General features: G+C 47.2%; 1 protein-coding gene across 3 annotated transcripts in view; it reads left to right on the forward strand.

Annotated features, from left to right (window-relative positions):
- NCAM2 (neural cell adhesion molecule 2) overlaps positions 1-19861 on the forward strand; it is a 301463-nt gene that overhangs the window by 607 nt on the left and 280995 nt on the right. The gene's annotated exons all lie outside the window — the stretch shown is intronic.

Raw genomic sequence — 19861 nt, forward strand, 5'->3', positions numbered from 1 at the left:
GGAGCATCTCTTGGGGCGACATGTCGCGACGGTGGAGGGACCCAGTGCCGTCGGGACATGGCCTCGTATCGTCCTTCGGGGACTTGGGGCTGGATTTCGGTTTTCCAGGCTCTCCCACCTGCCGCCCCCCCCCCTCCCGAATTCCCAAATTCCCAATCCCCGGACCTCCCACTCAGTCCGGCAGGGGGCGCCAGAACTCCGCTTGTGGATTCCCGTTTATATTTTTCCCTTTTTAAATAATAATAATAGTGTTGGCATTGACTAAGCGCTTACTATATCCGAAGCACTGTTCTAAGCGCTGGGGAGGCTACGAGGTGATCAGGCTGTCCCACGGGGGTTCCCGGTCCTGATCCCCATTTTACAGATGAGGGAACTGAGGCCCAGAGAAGTGACTTGCCCAAAGTCACACAGCTAACAGTGGGCGGAGCGGGATTTGAACCCACGACTTCTATGGGGAGGTTACGAGGTGATCAGGCTGTCCCACGGGGGTTCACAGTCCGGATCCCCATTTTACAGATGAGGGAACTGAGGCCCAGAGAAGTGAAGTGACTTGCCCAGTGTCACACAGCTAACAGTTGGCGGAGCGGGATTTGAACCCACGACTTCAATGGGGAGGTTACGAGGTGATCAGGCTGTCCCACGGGGGTTCACAGCCCGGATCCCCATTTTACAGATGAGGGAAGTGAGGCCCAGAGAAGTGAAGTGACTTGCCCAGTGTCACACAGCTAACAGTTGGCGGAGCGGGATTTGAACCCACGACTTCAATGGGGAGGTTACGAGGTGATCAGGTTGTCCCACGGGGGTTCACAGCCCGGATCCCCATTTTACAGATGAGGGAAGTGAGGCCCAGAGAAGTGAAGTGACTTGCCCAGTGTCACACAGCTAACAGTTGGCGGAGCGGGATTTGAACCCACGACTTCTATGGGGAGGTTACGAGGTGATCAGGCTGTCTCACGGGGGTTCACAGTCCTGATCCCCATTTTACAGATGAGGGAACTGAGGCCCAGAGAAGTGCAGTGACTTGCCCAGTGTCACACAGCTAACAGTGGGCGGAGCGGGATTTGAACCCACGACTTCTGACTCCAAAGCCCCCGGGCTCTTTCCACTGAGCCCCGCTGGGCGATAAAACCCGTTTTACCCCCCCAAATCCGTCTCCCATCATTCTCTACCCCTGACCTTGTCCCTGTGGATGTGAAAAGTCTTCGTTGTATTTTCCCAAGCGCTTAGTACAGTGCCCTGCGTCCAGCGCTCAATAAATCGATCGGATGAACGAAGGGATCCCCCCCACCTGCCTTTCTCCCCCTCTCCGTTCCCTGTTGCCAATCTAACCCCGTGTCAGGCGGATTTAAATGATGATTGCTCTTGTGGTATTGAATAGTCACTGTATTTGAGCGCTTACTAAGTGCCAGGTACTGTACTAAGCGCTGGGGTGGATACGAGCAAATCGGGTGGGACTGTGTCGCTTTCCCTCTTTGGGCCCACAGTCCCCTCAATTCAATCCCTCCCCTCCGAGATGAGGATGAGAACCCTGAAATGTTAATTTTGGTACTTGCTGAGCGCTTTCTATGTGCCAAGCACTGTGCTGAGCGCTGGAATGTGGAGTGGGTAAGGCGTCTCGCAGAGCTGTTCTCACGCTCCGTTAATGAGCTGGAAGCTATAAGGCACCGGTGCTGATCTAATTACCTACAGGACTACATCTGCTTCTCATTTGGCAGTTAATTTGAAAGGTGCGCTGGCCCAGAGGAGGCTCGGGAAGGTGGTCAATCATTCACTGCAATCCTATTTATTGAGCGCTTTACGGGGTGCAGAGCACTGTACTTGAGAGCTTGGTCGTCGTCCATGGGGTTCAGCGATGATGGGAGGGAATAGCCCAAACGGTATCCTGTTCCATCCCTTCGGGGGAACTGGTGCTCAGGGTCTTAGGGAATAAGATGGGAAAGTGTCTTCCCAATCATGGTGTAGAGCTGGATTTTAAAAGGAGGGAGAGAGGTGTGGAGCTGGATTTTACAAGGAGGGAGATGGGTGTGGAGCTGAATTTTAGCAGGGAGAGAGGTGTGGAGCTGGATTTTAGAAGCAGGGAGAGAGGTGTGGATCTGGATTTTAGATGCAGGGAGAGAGGTGTGGATCTGGATTTTAGATGCAGGGAGAGAGGTGTGGAGCTGGATTTTAGAAGCAGGGAGACAGGTGTGGGGCTGGATTTTAGAAGCAGGGAGACAGGTGTGGGGCTGGATTTTAGAAGCAGGGAGACAGGTGTGGGGCTGGATTTTAGAAGCAGGGAGACAGGTGTGGGGCTGGATTTTAGAAGCAGGGACACAGGTGTGGGGCTGGATTTTAGAAGCAGGGAGAGAGGTGTGGGGCTGGATTTTAGAAGCAGGGAGAGAGGTGTGGAGCTGAATTTTAGAAGCAGGGAGACAGGTGTGGGGCTGGATTTTAGAAGCAGGGAGACAGGTGTGGGGCTGGATTTTAGAAGCAGGGAGAGAGGAGTAAAGCTGGATTTTAGAAGCAGGGAGAGAGGAGTAAAGCTGGATTTTAGAAGCAGGGAGAGAAGAGTAAAACTGGATTTTAGAAGCAGGAAGAGAGGAGTAAAACTGGATTTTAGAAGCAGGAAGAGAGGAGTAAAGCTGGATTTTAGAGGCAGGAAGAGAGGAGTAAAGCTGGATTTTAGAAGCAGGAAAAGAGGAGTAAAGCTGGATTTTAGAAGCAGGAAAAGAGTAAAGCTGGATTTTAGAAGCAGGAAAAGGAGTAAAGCTGGATTTTAGAAGCAGGAAAAGAGGAGTAAAGCTGGATTTTAGAAGCAGGAAAAGAGGAGTAAAGCTGGATTTTAGAAGCAGGAAAAGAGGAGTAAAGCTGGATTTTAGAAGCAGGAAAAGAGGAGTAAAGGTGGATTTTAGAAGCAGGAAAAGAGTAAAGCTGCATTTTAGAAGCAGGGAGAGGTGTAGAGCTGGATTTTAGAAACAGGGAGAGGTGTAGAGCTGGATTTTAGAAACAGGGAGAGGTGTAGAGCTGGATTTTAGAAACAGGGAGAGGTGTAGAGCTGGATTTTAGGAGCAGGGAGAGTTGTAGAGCTGGATTTTAGAGGCAGGGAGAGGTGTAGAGCTGGATTTTAGTAATGAGGCAGGTGTAGAGCTGGATTGTAGGAGGAGGGAGATGGGGGTGCAGCTGGATTTTACAAGGAGGGAGAGAGGTGTAGAGCTGGATTGTAGGAGGGAGAGAGGTGTAGAGGGAGAGATGTAGAGCTGGATTGTAGGAGGAGGGAGATGCGTTGGTGGCACCTCGCAATCTAGCGCTACCGAGGCCAAACGCTTTCGGGTCCTGCCTTGTGGAAGTGTCAGAAGCGTTAAGCGGAGGCAGAAGTAATCCTCAGTCGTATTGGGTGAGCTCCTACTGTGTGCAGAGCGCTGGGCTCAGCGCTTGCGGGGAGGACAGTGCAGCAGAATCAGCAGACAGGTTTCAGGTTCCTAACGAGCTGACAGTCTGGAGGACTGCCGCGTCTTTGAGCGCCCAGATGGATATGAAGAATCTGATCACTGTATACGTGTGTATGTGTGCATACATGTATGTGCATATGTGTGTGTGCTCCTCTTGTCGAGCCATTAGGGTCCGGGGAAGTTGGAGATCTCTCGCAGGAGACTTGCCCTTCTCCCAGGTGCATTCTTAGACGCTTGCATTTTCATTCCCTAATTAGGGAGGCCGGTGGCAGGCATTCTATGGGGAGCTCTTTAAAAAAACAAAAAATCCAGTCCTTGCATAGCTTTGATTCTTCCGGAAAAGCCTTTTTTGATGTTCAGCCATCCTCAGGCTTGGACAGAGAAATCCCGAAACCCCTGCTTGCGGATGGATGTTACCAGCAGCAGAGTTGCAGGGGATTTGACGATGCTGTGTTCCTTTTAAAAGCAGCTGAAGGCTTTGGAACTGCAGCAGTCGAATGGGAGGAAATGACAGAAGTGAGAAACGAACTACCTTTAGGGCCTGGCAGTATCATAATTAGCTAACCAGCTAATCAGGCCTGATAGTACTGCTGCTTCTGCCTTTTGCACAAAATGGGAGTGCCATCTTTTCTTGGATCAATAAAGGTTTTGGGGTGGTTTTTTCCACCGTCTGACCCCTTCCTCTCCCCTCCCACCCCCCTCCAATTCACCTCTTCCATTTGGAAGACTGGACCCATAAAGTGTTTAAGATTGGGGTGGTAAAGGGATCTGGTCACACTCTTGCCTTTTTATTCATTATTCAGCTTGGCCTTCAAGCCTGCAATCGATAGTATTTATTGAGCTCTTAATCTGGGCAAGCTCCTTGTGAGCAGGAAAATGTCTACCAACTCCGTTGTACTTTAGTCTCACAAGCGCTTAGTATAGTGCTCTGCCCACAGTAGGTACTCGATACATAGCTTTGGTGGATTGGACACGCTAGGGAGAGTGTGATGAAGTTGGACATGCTTCCTGCCCTCGAGGCACTTAAAATCCAGTCTGGAGTGGGGAGGCCTCTGAATAAATTAAAGATAGGAGGGAGGAAAAAACCAATTGTTAGGGTTTTCAGCGACTGTTAGGCATCTGATATACTGCCTATTCTGTGGTCACATTCTTCAGGCTCCACTGCCCAAACCTGTACACAGGCTGTGCTGTTTCTCTGTCTTCCCCGTTTTAAACTGATCCCATGTTCCATTTTGCCCATCAGCAAGCATTCCAGATCTGCAGTGTGGGATGAGAAGACCAAGCCCTGAGCCTCAGGCTAGGCAAGGGATTCCAAGCCCAAGTCCCTTCCTCCTCCTAGCGCCTTTGAAGGAAGGATCCTCGGTTCCTCACTGATCTATTTGGACAATTCAAGTGTTGTGTCCCCTGTGGCCCAGGGGGGTTCATCAAAGAAGCCCTCTAGCACCTGATGGGGTGTTTCCACTGTGTTAGATGCCCACCTGTCATCTACTGGGGCATCCAGAGTTCCAGAGTGTCCTACTTGCTTCCTTTTGCTCTTCCTCCCCCTCTACTCAGTACTCTCTCTTCCTCACTCACTGTTTCTCTCCTCTCTCTCCCCTCGCTGTCTCTCTCCCCTCGCTGTCTGTCTCTCCCCTCGCTGTCTGTCTCTCCCCTCGCTGTCTGTCTCTCCCCTCGCTGTCTGTCTCTCCCCTCGCTGTCTGTCTCTCCCCTCGCTGTCTGTCTCTCCCTCCTCTTCTCTCCCTCCTCTTCTCTCCCTCCTCCTCTCTCCCTCCTCCTCTCTCCCTCCTCCTCTCTCCCTCCTCCTCTCTCCCTCCTCCTCTCTCCCTCCTCCTCTCTCCCTCCTTCTCCCTCCCTCCTCCTCTCTCCCTCCCTCCTCCTCTCTCCTTCCCTCCTCCTCTCTCCCTCCCTCCTCCTCTCTCCCTCCCTCCTCCTCTCTCCCTCCCTCCTCCTCTCTCCCTCCCTCCTCCTCTCTCCCTCCCTCCTCCTCTCTCCCTCACTCCTCCTCTCCCCCTTTGCGCTCCCCCACTTACTCTCATTCCCCAGAGGCCCGTGTCTTCACCAGTAGAGCTTCTTGTGATCCCACCACATGTGCACTAATGAAGCACGAAGGGCTTTGAATTGGTGGAAGAGAAAAGCTGCCTCCCAATGAGTCCCTATAATAGAAGCAGCGTGGCTCAATGGAAAAATCCCGGGCTTTGGAGTCAGAGCTCATGGGTTCAAATCCCAGCTCCGCCAATTGTAAGCTGTGTGACTTTGGGCAAGTCACTTAACTTCTCTGTGCCTAAATTCCCTCATCTGTAAAATGGGGATTAAGACTGTGAGCCCCCTGTGGGACAACCTGATCACCTTGTAACCTCCTCAGTGCTTAGAACAGTGCTTTGCACATAGTATGCGCTTAATAAATGCCATCATCATCAATTGTCATTAACATTCTTGCACATGTCCAAGCTGCCCCCATCAAATTCTTCTGGCCAACCACCAAGGCTAACGTCAACCCCAGCCCAGCATGAGCCAGAGTAGCAGTGGGTCATTTTAGCGGCAGAGGCTTAGAGGTGGGATAATAATTCTGGAACTGAAGTGCTTACTCAGTGCCAGGCACTGCACTAAGCACTGGGGTGGATACTAGCAAATTGGGTTGGACATAGTCCCTGTCTCATGTGAAATGACTTCCCCAAGGTCACACAGCAGCCAAGCGATGGAACCAAGATTAGACATTCTGACTCATAGGCCCTTCCTCTATCCACTAGGCCATACTGTTTCAAAGCAAGTAATGGGCTGGGGGAAAGAAGAAAAAATCAACTTCCCAAGCCTTTGTTAAACCTCATTGTTGCCAAAATGGGTCTTCTGGGCAGGGAACTTGTCTGCTAATTTTGTAGTACTGCACATTTCCAAGCGCTTAGTACAGTGATCTGCCCATAGAAAGTGCTCGTTCAATACCACTGACTGATTTTTTTCTCCCAGTGTTTGGAAATGAGGCCTCATTTGCAAGAATGCAAATGCAAGAATCACAGAAGTCGTCAAATCCCAGCTTCAGGCGGGTTCCTCTGGTTCTCAAAGAGGGGCCATGGTCGTCAGAGGTGGGGTTAGAATATGGGACCCCTGGGAATCGGGTGTACCCTTCTTGTGATGCCGGGAGTGGGTGGGGGGCTGAGAAGTGCTCTGAAACTATCTGGATTTTGGTCACCCTCTCATGAATTTTCATGAGGTCTGTGGTGACGTATTCTGCCACCCAGTGCTGGGCTAGAGCAAAGAGGAAGCGGAGTTATTTTTGTTGTTGTTGATGTTTGTTTTTTGTCTGAATGAAAAGCAACTTCTTCCAATGGGCATTGGTAGTTGCATAAATTTTCCACTGTTTTCAGGTGACCTAATGACCCATCATCTAGAGTTCTTTTTACAGATCTTCCTGTCTTGTAGATAGTAGCAGCATGATCCGTTGTGCATGTCTTGAAAGTCTTCCAATTTCTCACAACTGGGCTTGCTTCACTAGTAAATCAGTCAGTCAGTCTGTGTTCATTGAGTGTTTACTATGTGCAGAGCAGTGTACTAAGCGTTTGGGAATACAATCCCAGAGAATTAGCCTATACATTTGCATAAGAACATCAAAGTAAGAACTCTCTTAGAATATCACTGTTGACTTTCACTGTGTGAAACCCCTTTTGTCCTCATCCCTTGCACCACCATTGAGTGAAGTCCAAGTTCAATGTGATGTGGATGTTGATGCATGCTAGCCTCAGTTCAAAAAGGGGTAGTCCTGGAGACCTTATTTCTTATCTCAGCAATAGATAATTATAGAGCATTTGGTCAATATTCATTTACTCTGTGTCAAGCACTTTTCAAAGCACTGGGATAGATGAAGGTTCACCAGGTCAGACAGACATTGTCCCTTCCCCAAATGGGGCTCATAGTCTAAATAGGAGAGAGAACGGGTATTTCATCCCCATTTGGTAGTTGAGGAAACTGAGGTGCAGTGAAGTGACTTGCCCAAGGATACACAGCAGGCAGGTAGCACAGTTGAGATGAAAAACCAGATCCTCCGACTCCTAGATCTGGACTCTTCCCATTAGGCGATGCTGCTTCCTGGTTATGGCAAATAGAAGGGAAGACCCGGTTCCTGTCCTGTCTGGTAGGCAGACATATCATACCTGCTGACTCTGTTGTATTCCCCCAAGGTTTGGGGCAGTGTTCTGCACATTAATTGATGATGGCATTTGTTAAGCGCTTACTATGCGCCAAGCACTGTTCTAAGCACCAGGGGGGATACAAGGTGATCAGGTTGTCCCACATGGGGCTCACAGTCTTAATCCCCATTTTACAAATGAGGTAACGGAGGCCCAGAGAAGTTAAGTGACTTGCCCGAAGTCACACAGCTGAAAAGTGGCGGAGCTAGGATTAGAACCCATGACCTCTGGCTCCCAAGCCTGTACTCTTTCCACTGAGCCACGCTGCTTCTGTAGCATCTTGAACTCTAAACTCTTTGAGGCAAGGGATCTCGTCTATTGACTCTACCGTCCTCTCTCAAGCATCGAGTACAATGCTGTAGCCAGAGGAGGCACTTAATGAATTCTATTTATTGTTTGGGCGGTTGATTAAAAGTTCACTTGAGGAAGGTAGGAGTGTTGCCGAGTGGATAGGGCCTGGGAATCGAAAGGACCTGGGTTCTAGTCCCAGCTCCACCACGGGTCGGCCGTGTGGCCTCGGGCAAGTCACTTCACTTGTCTGAAAAAGTGACCGCATCAGTAAAATGGGGATTGAGACTCTGAGCCATGCGAGTCTGTAAGCTTGTTGTGGGCAGGGAGTGTGTCTGCTCTTTTATTGTGTTGCGCTCTTCCAAATGCTTAATATGGTGCTCTGCCTACAATAAGCGCTCAATAAATATGATCAATGGATTGATGTAGGTTAGGGATGACATTCAACCTAATTAACTTGTAACTAATGCAGCGCCCAATGCAGAGTCTGGGACATAGTAAATGCTTAACAAATAGTATGAAGGAAAAATAAAAAAAATCAAGTATCTTGCCACTCTTGTTGAGCTTTCAGTTAAACTGTGGAACTTTAGCTTGAATAGAGCCTCTTGATTTCCAACAGGCCCAAATGGGCTTCTACTTATATCTCCATGAACTAACGACATACATATACACATGTGTACTTGTGTCCGTAGTGCTAGCTGGTTGCGAATTAGAACTGATCGATGTATGTGGGTAGGGTTTTGGGGATGTGATTCAGCCTGTCAGGCTCAGAACAGTGGGGCTCGGTGACAGAGTGTTTAAACAGTGTTTCCATTTTATTTTGAAAACTTCTATTGTTTAACCTCGTGAGCCAAATGTTTCGTTCTTTTGTCTGCCTATCTGGGCGTGATTTGGGGCCTGTCACAGCTGGATTTTAGACAGACAATGTATATGATCAAAACGGAGCAATCTAAAAGGCAGTTGAGGAAGTGAAACAACCCCATTAGAAGCTCTTGAGTTGTTTGATTTCCAACAGCCCGATGAGTGTGTGAGATGATTGCTTCTGGAGCATGCTGACCGTATTGAAGTCATCTGTAATGATGGATTAGATGGTTTACATTCTTTTGAGAACCCCCGTGCTTGGAATAATTGAGTTAGTGTTCTGAGCCATTTTGATCGGGTCTCCCTTAAAAATTAAATGACATTTTCTAGTAATCAGCATTTGATGTAGTCTGTATCAAGCTGAATAGTCCCCAGTCACAGACAATGCTTTGATGACCTTGCATTTAGATTCTGATAACTAGTAATAATTACTGTATTTGTTTAAGTGCTTACTATGTGCCAGGCACTATTCTAAGCGCTGGGGTAGATACAAGATAATCAGATTAGACACAGTCCCTGTCCCACACAGGGCTCATAGTCTTAATCCCCATTTTGCAGATGGGGGAACTGAGGCCCAGAGAAGTTAAGTGACTTGCCCAAGGTCACAGAGCAGACAAATGGTGGAGATGGGATTAGAACACATGACCACCTGACTCCAGGCCCATGCTCTATCCACTGGGCTATGCTGCTTTTCTAACTGAAGTGGGAGGTAGGAGATTTGAACACCTTAACCATGCTCATCATGAAAGTCTTATGGGGAACTTTCACAGTGCCCCTTCCTGCCATCAAATATGATCAGGAACTCCAGTTTGTGTTATCTGTGCACGTCAGAAATAATGTAAGGAAACACCCTTCGAAATGGTTGAGGTAGAAGAACCGCGGGGCGAGTCGAAAAGAGTGGGGAAGGTTGGGTGAGTAAAGAGGTTGATGTCAAATGTTTCACGTCAGTCGTGTCAGAGATTGAAAATGTTGGGCTTTATGAGGCCACAGGCCTGAGAGAAAAACAGCCATGGCTCCGAGATCGGAACCTTACTGGGCACAGGGCATGGCAGCCCTCAGGTGAAGTGGCAGAAGAAATGGAAGGGCAGAGCATGTCTCTCTCTTGGTACAGTTGAGGAAGCCACCAGTTGGAGACTGTTGGTATAGGATCCAGGATAAGGCTGAATGGGGCGGAAAATTGTTCTATGACTCCTGTGGCCCCAGTGCGTAGAGCACAAGCCTGGGAGTCCAAAGGTCATGGGTTCTAATCCCAGATCCTCATGTGTCTGCTGGGTGACCTTGGGCAAGTCACTTCACTTTTCTGGGCCTCAGTTACCTCATCTGTAAAATGGGGATTGAGTGTGATCCCTACATGAGACAGGAACTGTTTCCAACGTGACTATCCCGTGTCAACCCCAGCGTTTTGAACAGTGCTTGGTACATAGTAAGCACTTAACAAGCACCATTATTATGATTATTAGGAGAAAGAAAAACAGGGTTCTAGAAGCTCCAGGGAGGAGGAGGAGGCCTGGAGCCGGGGACCCAGGAGACTTGTCTTCCTGTTCCCCCTGAATGTGTCTCATTGGTTCTTTGCCTATTACTCTGCTTCTCCTTCTTAGGGAAGTAACATGGCCTAGTGGAAAGAGCATGGGCTTGGGAGACAGAGGACCTGAGTTCTAATTCCGACTGTGCCATGTGTGTGTTGTGTGACCTCAGACAAACCACTTAACTTCTCTGTGCCTCATTTTCCTCGTAATAATAATAATAATAATAATAATAATGGCATTTATTAAGTGCTTACTATGTGCAAAGCACTGTTCTAAGCGCTGGGGAGGTTACAAGGTGATCAGGTTGTCCCACGTGGGGCTCACAGTCTTTATCCCCATTTTACATTACCCATTTTCCAGATGAGGTAACTGAGGCCCAGAGAAGTGAAGTGACTTGCCCAAAGTCACACAGCTGACAAGTGGCAGAGCTGGGATTTGAACCCATGACCTCTGACTCCAAAGCTCCGTGCTCTTTTCCACTGAGCCACGCTGCTTCTCCAATAATGGCATACAAGGTGATCAGGTTGTCCCACGTGGGGCTCACAGTCTTAATCCCCATTTTACAGAGGAGGTAACTGAGGCTCAGAGAAGTTAAATGACTTGCCCAAAGTCACACAGTAGACATGTGGCGGAGCCGGGATTCGAACCCATGACCTCTGACTCCAAAGCCCATGCTCTTTCCACTGAGCCATGCTGCTGCTTCTCATCTGTAAAATGGGGGTTAATTTCCATCCGGGACAGGGACTGTTTTCAATCTGATTATCCTGTATCTACCCCAGTGCTTAGAGAAGTGCTTGTCTCTCAGTAAGCACTTGACAAACACCACAATTATAATTATTATTCTCTCCAATCGTTCCCTTGACCCCCGCACAACTCTCCAGCTGGCGAGGAGCCCTGGATGTGTCATGTTCAGGCAATGCCAAGGCGAGACTCGAAGGGAACTTAGATCTGGTCTGACCTAGGTGGAACTCCCTCCAAACGTCAGACCGTTAACACGGCCAGTCGGTGAGGGTTAAGCTGTGGTCCGAGTTAAATACGCGAGTACCCGATTCTATGTTTTAAACACCCCTTTTACCAAATGAAAATGTACGAAACGGTCAGGCCCGTCCTCCATCACTAGTTGACGCCGTTCCTTGGGGAAAAGCGACAAGTATGTTGCTGCTAATGTTTTGCCAGTGCTCTTAAATGCCTTTGACTTCAGCCGAGATGTGTACTTTTTTTTTAAAAAAAAAAAAGGGTTAAAACATTACTGTAAATCTGAAATCTTGTCTTGAAAAAGAAATATTTCACAGAGTTTTCAGCTGGTTAGTGTGGCCTGTAGTCTTCCTCTCTTGGGTTCTGAACATTTGGGTTATGTCTCCCATTGGCCCAGTGTCCAGCGTTAATTTAGACGGGAGTGATGCCTCCCAGTTGCCGTTCAATTTGCTTAGAGGGCAGACTTGGATCTGGGACAGTGCCAAGTTAACATTCTGGAGTGTTAGGCAGGCTATTTCTTCACAGTTTCTGTTAAATTGTTATATTGGATTCGCCCAAGCGCTTAGTTCAGTGCCCTGCACCCAGTAAGCACTCAGTAAATACGATGGATTGTTTGACTGAAGATGAGATATCCGCAGGCTTCCTGCTTACACGAGGATTTGTGGATCTTTTAGTTAGTCCCTGGTGGGTAGACCTTGAAGATGATGATGAGAGAGCAGGGTCAGTTATATACCGTTCCACGGCAGTGTGGTTCCTTGTCGTGGAGGGGAAATCCATTTTACCTCACAGATGGCCATCTGTCTCAGAGAGCTTTGGGGTTTAAGGGCTGGAGGTGGGGAATGGGGCTTGGAGAACTCCATCGGGCAATCGATAGGTATGTACTGAGCACTTACTGAGTGCTAGGTGCTGTACTGGCCTCGGGGAAGCACCATCCAATAGAGTTGGTAGATGTGATCCCAGCCCATGGGAGGTTGCAGTCCCTCATCATCATCAATCGTATTTATTGAGCACTTACTGTGTGCAGAGCACTGTACTAAGCACTTGGGAAGTACAATTTGGCAACATAAAGAGACAGTCCCTACCCAATAGTGGGCTCACAGTCTAAAAGGGGGAGACAGAGAACAAAACCAAACATACTAACCAAATAAAATAAATAGAATAGATAAATAAACCATTTTCTGATTCTCTGATCTTTTGGGGGACTACATTTGGGGCTGGAAAGGGTCATGATTTTTGGCTCCATCCGGACTTCCCCCACCCTCAAATTCCAGGTGGTACAGAGCCCCGAGCCAGGCTCCGATTTCCGGGAGGATCAGGGACACCCCAGACATCCTATAGGACACCCGAGACCACTTTCCGTGGTGCTGATGTTCTCACCATCGAGACCGTTATGCATCTCTTTCACCGGCTCGGACCTTGAGAGGCATCCTGACTGTGGAAAGGTGTTTGAACTGCTTTCTGTTGCTTCCATTTTGCCTGTCTCTGAGTGGAGATGCTTGCTAATTAGCTGCGATAGGTTCTCTACCTAAGGCATTTATCGTTTCCGCACTCCAGAGACCTAGACTCATTCCTTTTCTGCCTCTGAGGGGATGGTATTCATCCTCTGCCTTATAAACAGAACCACATTGGACATTTTAGATTCAGTGAAGCCATTTCGTATACTTTGCCCATGCATCGGATGCTTAAAAACAGCAGAATCAGAAGTGAATCGGTTTCAGCGACCTCACGATTCAGCCAGCAATTCCTTGCCCGAACTGGAATTAGGCCGCTGTGGTGTCAGCTAAACCCAGATATAAGGGTGTGCCCTCGGTGCCAAACAATTCCTCTCTTCCCAGTGTCAAAGTGGCCGTCTTGTTTTCAGTTCAGAGCAGTGTCATCAATTGCCAAAAGCCGTCCTTTCATCATCCAGATAATGGCTACTTAGATATGCCGAGGATCGATTTCAGGATTTGGCACGGTATACTTTCTGGCACAGAAGAATGGCCCCCATTGACATGTGCAGGTGCATCACTGGAGTTTTAATGGATGAGAGGTGCTCTCCATCAGAAACCATCGGCCTTTCGTTTGCGAAACTCCGGACGACTTCCCATCACCGGTGATGGTGCTCAATTTGGTGTGTGAGTGGTTATAGTTAGCTCTTAGATGACCTCAGCGCGTCGTGAATAAAACACAGTCCTGGACTACAGAAAGACGGCGTAGAGCTGTCCATCAATGGTATTTATCAAGTGCTTACTGTGTGCAGAGCGCTGTACTGAGCTCCTAGGTCAGTATACTACAACACAGTTGGGAGCTAGATTCCCTGCCCACAACGAGCTTAGAGTCTGGAGGTGGGGGGCAATTGCATTTCATTCATTCCTGAATGCCATGTTCCATGTGAATTTTTAAACAATATATCCTTAATCATCATAATGACATTTGATTATTGAAGGAAAACGTGATTCTTATAACTATTCCGCTGTAATGTTTCTTAATGAAAGGGAAAGATCTGCTTGTTGAAGAACATACTAGGTTTGTCCAGACATTGTATTAGTACGAACTAATAATATTTACGTTCTCAAAGAGGGAATCGGGGTTTCCTCGTCTTACCTGAAGTAGACAGCCGTTTTGTAAGTACCCTGTTTGCAAGCAGACCGTAATGGATTATAATTCTGGTGGAAATCTTTTCCTCCGTGACGATAAAAATCTGAATTTGGAGGATGAGCTGTTGTGCTCTGGCTGAAAAGTTAAGCCATAACTGTGCCCGGGGGGCCTATGGCTTTCATGCTCACATTTTCCAGTAAATGAATGATGATTTTTTGGCTCAGTGTTGGATTTTTCAAGAACTCAACCACCAGGGTGTGGCCGAGTTGTCTTGTATACACGTGTACCCATGTCCTGTGCACCTGAAGGTTGTTTTGTTCATATTTTGGGCTCAGCTAGAATAATAATGATGGCATTTATTAAGCGCTTACTATGTGCAAAGCACTGTTCTAAGCGCTGGGAGGATGGTAGGTGAACTCTCATCGGGTTAGCTGGTTCCTAGTGTAAAATGGAATCTTCCACCTCAGTGGCTCTCTCCATTATGCTTTATTCACTTACCAGGTTAAGGCCTATATACTTCATTCTCTTAGAGGGAATGAAACCAGACCATCTTGTGGAGGTACATCTAGGTTTACACCAGGCTGTTTACTGAGCGCCCTGGCTTTCTTCAATTGAGGGGAAATAGCTTAATCTCTTGACCCATGGGCCTGTCGCTTCTTAACATGAGGGTTTTTTTAGACCACATTTGGGGTGGGGAGATGGTCTAGATGGAGAATTTCCTCTATCCTGGGTCCAGGCTTGAATGTGTGCCTTTTATACGTAGATGAGGGTTTAATATTCTTGTTAACTCTGGACGGACAGCTCTGAAACACCAGTTATAATTGTTTCAGTATTCAGGACACACGGCTGGTCACTGAAGCATTCTGGCTGGATGATTGGATACTAAATGGATTCATGGCAGTTGATGATGGTTCTTTTCATTGAGGACAGCAGCTGCCTGGCACCCGGAGGTCACACTCTCCCTCTACCCAAGTTGATCCTGGTGTCTGATAATAACAATAATAATTGTATAATAATAATAATAATGGCATTTGTTAAATGCTTACTATGTGCGAAGCACTGTTCTGAGCGCTGGGGAGGATACAAGGTGATCAGGTTGTCCCATGGGGGGCTCACAGTCTTCATCCCCATTTTACAGGTGAGGTAACTGAGGCTTAGAGAAGTTAAGTGACTTGCTCAAGGTCACCCAGCAGACATGTGGCAGAGCCAGGATTAGAACCCATGACCTCTGACTCCCAAGCCCAGGCTCTTTCCACTGAGCCACGCTGCTTCTCCAATACAATGGAGAATACAATACAACCTTCTTCTCGGGTTGTATGTGTTTAAGCGTTTGCTGCGTGCCAAAAGCTGCTTTAAGCGTTGGAGTAGGTACAAGTAACTGGGTTAGACCTAATCCTTGTCCCACATGGGGTTCACAGTTTTAATCCCCGTTTTCCAGATGAGGTGATAGAGGCCCAGAGAAGTGAAGTGACTTGCCCCAGGTCACTCAGCAGACGTGGAGAAGCTGTGATTTGAACACACGTCCTCGGACTTCTAGGCCCGTGTCTTTTCCACTAGGCCAGAGTGATGCCTATATGGAGGTCGTAGACCTTAGAAACCTTTGGAATTCTTTAAGGGCAGAGCTGGCTTGGGTTCTGTGGTGTCTCAGGACAATGGTAGCTTCGGATCATTGGCAACACAGATTATTACTGTTGGGTAATGGTCAACGGTGCTGGCCGATAGGCTTCACATTGTCTTGAGGTGATTGTTCATTGATATTCCTTCATCATAGATTTCTGTTGAGCCCGGCCTTTGGCCAGAGTACTGAGCCTCCTATGGAATGGGGATTGTATTTGACTTGTTCTGGTATGTATCCCAGCATTTAATGCAGTGCCTGCCACATAGTAAGTGCTTAAATACCACAATCATTATGGTTGTTCTCATTGTCGTTGTTCTTCTCGCTGTTGTTACTCTTGCTGTCTTTGTTGTTGCTCTTGTCGTTGTTGATGTTATTCTTGTCATTGTTGATGTCATACTTGTTATTGTTGGTGTTATTGTTGTCATTGTTGATGTCATACTTGTTATTGTTGATGTTATTCTTGTCATTGTTGATGTTATTCTTGTTGGTATTCTTCTCGTTGTTGATGTTGTTACTGTTATTATTTTCTGAGTGAGGCCAGACTTTGTAGTTAAGGCAGAGGAGAATCCAGGGTGTGGTCCAGTGGCTGGGCTTTTGGGAGAATGGTGGTGCTGGGAATGGAGGTGGAGTAGTGAGGAGGAAGTGAGGGAATATAAGGGAAGATGAGGCATCCCGTTAGAGCCAAATTATGCTTAAGGCGTTGGTGGGAGAATCTCACCCTCCAGGCAGCCCAGCTCGCCGGTCTGGACTGACGGCCCCAAGTCCATCGGCGGGGCCACAAGGCCGCTGCCTCCATCGTCGTGTTTCCTCGGCACCATGAGCCAACAATTGTGTCATCGTCCGGTTCCCTACAGCCTGATCCCGTTGGAATGAAGGGACTTTTCCTCCAATCACTCCCCTGAGCGGGCCACGTCAGAATTGACAGGGCTAGACCTTAAAAAAATTCAGTTCCTCTTGGTCATCTCTGACACCTCCCCCCATTGTGTTCGTTTGTCAGCAGGAGGTTGAGGAACTCTCAGCCCACACTCTTCTGATTGATAGCTTTCTCCACAGAGCTCCCTGAAAGGTTACATGTTCATTTGGATGTCCTGGGAAGGTTTTGATTCTCTGGATTCTAAAGGCCTTCTAGCAGTGACTACAATCTCCATACCGAATGAAAATAGTCTTGGAATGAGTCCTGAAAGTTTCAGCAGATGGGATGCATGTCATTTTGTGAGCTTCATTTCCATGATAGATTGTGATTATGTCAGATGTCCCTGGAGTGTGCAATTCCTCACCCCTTCCTACCTTACTTTTCTGGTTTTGTACTACAAATGAGCAGGCTCCCTTTGCCAGCGTATTCACTGTACATCGAAGCATCTATCTCACCACCAACTCCTCGCCTGTGTCTTGCCTCTGGTCTGGAACTCCTTCCCGCTTCATATCTGACAGATCACCCCTCTCCCCACCGTCAAAGCCTTATTAAAATCACACTTCCTCCAAGAAGCCTACCCTCACCCTCTTGCTCCCTTCTGCATTGCCTGTGCACTTGAATCTGTATCCTTTGAGCATTTGCTCTTCACCCCTCCCTCAGCCCCACAGAACTAATATACATGTCCATAATATTTTTATAACGTCTGTGTTCCCTTCTATCAGTCAATGGTATTTTTTCAGCACTTAAGGTGCACAGAGTATTAAACTAAGCGCTTGTAGAAGACAGTACAACATAATTGGTAGATGTGACTAAGCTCCTTGTGGGCAAAGAGCGATTAGAAGAGAGATCTGCACATGGTAAGCATTCAGTAAACATCTCTGATTTTTTATGACAGTTAAAAGCAACCGTACTGACTACAGTTCTTCACCCTGATCATCGAATAAGGTTGAAAACAGAACGAGTGAGCTTGAAACCTTCCCCACTTCCCAGCGGTCTCAAGCCTTGTCATTTTTTCAGGGTTGGTGGAGGCTTGTGTTAGCATCTAATGGTTTCAACATGCGCACATTTGGGTTTGCTAACGGGAAAAGAATCAGTCAAATCCACAAGAACGCATTTTGACCAGGAGCAAGGGCTGTGTGCAATAAGGAAACCAAACCTGAAAAGTTAAAGAATAAGCGCTTTAATGGCAAATCATAGGAAAATGGACTAGCAAAGAAACATGGTTTTCATAATGTACCAAGAGGGCTCGAGTACCCCCATGAAATCTCCATTTCCAGAGAATACCCCTAAGCCATTTATGGCATTTGATTTTTTCCCCCCCCTCAAAGACTGTCTGTTTACCTTTGTACTCTGTGTGTTGAGGAAAATTCTCATGGTTTGGGGATAGTGGATCTCCTGAAGACTTGACTCAAAACTGTGCTTGTTTATAGAGTATCTTTCTGTATGTTGGCCAGAGAGTATAGCACGTGTCTATTCCTTACTTCCAGAGAACATGTCATTTTACTTGGTGTTAAAGGCTTCTTCTGCTTTTAGAGAGGAATCACTTTTGTCAAATTATAAGGGCTAGCTCTAGATATTCTCCCCCAAGTTCATAAATAATCCCTTTGAGAATAAGTCCTGCCCAGTGGAAATAACACAGGCCTGGGGGACCTGGGTTTTAATCCTGGCTTTGCCAATTTGCCCATCAGTCGATTTTGTTTAATGAGGGCCTGCTGTGTGCAGACCACTGTACTAAGCTCTTGGGAGAGGACAGTATAAAAGTCGGTAGACATGTTCCTTGCCCAAAGTGACCTTATAGAATATTGTGTGACCCTGGGCAAGTTGTTTCACTTCTATAGGGTTCAGCTTTCCCCTAGGCAAAATAGGGTTCAGTTTCTGTTTTCCCACCTCCTTAGACTGTGAGCTGCTTGTGGGGCAGGGACTGTTTCCAGCCTGGTTTCATTTACTTCACCCCAGTGCTAAGTAGAATGCTTGGCATTGTTATTATTGTTGTTATTGTTTGGTGTTGGGTAGAGCATAAACCCTGGAGTCAGAAGGTCATGGGTTCTAATCCTGCTCCACCACTTGTCTGCTGTGTGAATTTGAGCAAGTCACTTCACTTCTCCGTATCTGTTACCTCATCTGTAAAATGGGGATTGAGACCGTGAGCCCCACATGACAGGGACTGTGTCCAACCTGATTTGCTTGTATCCACCCCAGCGCTTAGTATTGTGCCTGGCACACAGTAAGCGCTTAACAAATACCCCAAATATTATTGCCATTTGAATTGTTTTTTTACAAAACAGAAATGGCACAATCTCTGCCTTGGAGCTTACACACTATTAGGGGAGGTAAATGGATATAAATTTCCAAACCAACCATCCTTCCAATGAAGGTCATGAAAAAGGCCCTAGACCCAAGGAAGCAGTTCAAAGATGAATAAAAAGATCCTCACGTTAGGGCCAGTACAACCGAAAGGGAGGACATGATCAGAACAGCTCAAATGTGAGACTGCATCTCTGAATTTTACAGCTCATTTGGGGTGAGCATAAGGATGCTCTAGTCCATGTCCCTTGGTCCAGTGCTTCTGATTTTCCCCTTATTATATCATGATAATTTTCGAGTGGGGCTTGCAATTCCCTATTATTCATGGAGCTGGTTTCCTCTTTGATTCGTGTGTATTTGAGTGCTTACTGTGTGCAGAGGACTGTACTAAGCACTTGGAAAGTACAATTCAGGATCAGAGACAATCCCTACCCATCAACAGGCTCACTCTTTTGAGGAAAAGTGATGATACAACACTTTTTCTTGCTGCATAAAAGGATTAGCCCGTTGGAAATATGTGCCACTAGTTTTCAAATGGTTCTGAATCAATTTTCAAGAGAGATGACCTAGAGTTTGGTGAAGTGATATTCCAGGTATCTCTGACTACAGCCCCAGAGGCAAGGTTTGAGAGGCCCTTGAGCTGCCTCACTCATATGCGTTCACCTCGTTTTATTCCCACATGATTTTTGGACCCTTTTTTGTGCATCAAGGGTGTGTGTGTTGGGGGCGGGGAAAGGGCTCCCAGAGACATTTGGATAGGAGTCTGGGGATATCTGAAGGCTAAGCCAAAAAAGACTGGATAAAACCATTTTAGTTTTGTGCTCTGCCACTATCTTTCATTCACTCATTTCATTGTATTTATTGAACACTTACTGAGCGTGAACCACTGTACTATGCGCTTGAGAGAGGACAGTACAAGACATATTCCCTGCCCACAATGAGCTCACAATCTAGAGGGGGAGACAGACATTAATATACATAAATAAATTAGAGATATGTACATATGTGCAGCAGGGCTAGTGGGGAGGATGAATGAAAGGAGCAAGTCAGGGTGACGCAGAAGGGAGTGAGAGGAGAGGTAAAAGTCAGAGAAGGCTTCTTGGAGGAGAAATGCCTTCAATAAGGCTTTGAAGTGGAGGAGAGCAATTCTGTCTGATATGAGGAGGGAGGGCATTCCAGGCTACCTTTAC

The sequence above is a fragment of the Tachyglossus aculeatus genome, chromosome 24 (assembly GCF_015852505.1).
Source record: "Tachyglossus aculeatus isolate mTacAcu1 chromosome 24, mTacAcu1.pri, whole genome shotgun sequence".
NCBI lineage: Eukaryota > Metazoa > Chordata > Mammalia > Monotremata > Tachyglossidae > Tachyglossus > Tachyglossus aculeatus.